This window comes from Peromyscus eremicus, chromosome 18, assembly GCF_949786415.1.
Source record: "Peromyscus eremicus chromosome 18, PerEre_H2_v1, whole genome shotgun sequence".
Classification (NCBI taxonomy): Eukaryota; Metazoa; Chordata; class Mammalia; order Rodentia; family Cricetidae; genus Peromyscus; species Peromyscus eremicus.
Window position 1 is genome coordinate 571,801 of NC_081434.1, and position 1,802 is coordinate 573,602.

Genomic DNA, 1,802 nt, shown 5'->3' on the forward strand with positions numbered 1-1,802 from the left:
CCTATGCTCCAGCAAACTGGAAAATCTAAAAGAAATGGATAATTTTCAGACACATACCTCTTCCCAAAGTTAAATCAAGATCAGATATGCAATTTAAACAGGTCTAAAATATCTAGTGAAACAGAAGCTGTCATTAAAATCTCCCAACCTGAAAAATCCCAGGACCAAATGGTTTTAGTGCAGAATTCTACCAGACTTTCAAAGAAAAGTTAATGCCAATATTCCTCAAATTATTCCACAAAATAGAAACAAAATGAACATTGATCAATTTACTGTATGAGCCCACAGTTATCCTGATACCCAAACCAAAACAGAGTCAACAATGAAAGAATATTACACATCAATTATCCTTATGAACATAGATACAAACTTCTTAATAGAATACTTGCAAATCAGTTCCACAAACACATCAAGTATCCACTTATGAGTGGGTACATATCATGTTTGTCTTTCTGAGTCTGGGTTACCTCACTCAGGGTGATTTTTCTAGTTTCATCCATTTGCCTGCAAATTCATGATGTCATTTTTTTTTTTACTGCTGAGTAGTATTTCATTATGTGTATGTACCATGTTTTCTTTATCCTTTCTTTGATTGAGGGGCATCTAGGTTGTTTCAAGATTCTGGCTATTATGAATGTTGCTGCTGTGAACATAGTTGAGCAAAGGACAACCAGACTGTAACCCACAGCTCCAGAGAAGCTGGGTAACAGCAAAGACCCTAAGAGGAATGCATGGATCACCTTGAGAAGGAGAAATAAATGAGATCTCCTGAGTAAACTGAAAGTGAGGGGGGACAATAGAGGGTAGGAGATGGGGATGGGGGATGAGAACGTAAGGGAATGGGATGGTCGAGCTGGAATAGGAACAGAGTGGGAGAGCAAAGGAAGAGGTATCTTGATAGAGAGAGATGTCATGGGGATAAGGAGAAACCTGGTACTTGGGAAGTTCCCAGGAATCCACAAGGATAACCCAAGCTTAGACTACTAGCAATAGTGGAGAGTGTACCTGAGCTAACCTATCATTGTAATCAGATTGGTGAATACTGTCATCATAGAGCCTTCATCCAGTAACTGATAGAAACAGATGCAGAGATCCACAGCCAAGCACCAGGTCAAGTTCCAGAAGTCCAATCAAAGAGAGGGAAGAGGGATTCTACAAGCAAGGGGCATCAAGATCATGATGGGGAAACTTACAAATACAATCAAACCAAGCTAGTAGGAACTCATGAACTTTAGACCAACAGCTGTGGAGCTTGCATGGGACTGGACTAGGTCGTATGCATAAGCCAGACAGTTGTATAACTTGATTTGCTTAAGGCCCCCCCTTGGCAGTGGGAATAGGATCTATCCCTAGTACATGAACTGGTTTTTTGGAGCCCATTACCTGTGGTGGGACACCTTGTACATCGCTGATGCAGGGGGAGGACCTGATGCAGGCTTGGACCTGCCTCAGATAAATGTACCAGGCTTCGCTGAACCCCCCCAATGGGAGGCTTTACCTTTTCAGAGGAGGGGATGGGTAGTGGACTGGCAGGAAGTTTGGAGGGGAGCAGGAGGAGGGATGAGAGGGGGATCTGCTGTTGGTATATAAAATGAACAAAAATTTCTTAATAAAGAAAGATATAACAAAAAAGAGAAAACATCAAAAATATTATCCACCATGATCAAGGAGGCTTCACCCCACAGATGCAGGGATGATTCATTATATGTTAACTGATAAATATAAACCTACCATATAAACAAACTGAAAGACAAAACCACATGATTTTATCATTAGATCCAGAAAAGGCTTTTGACCAAACA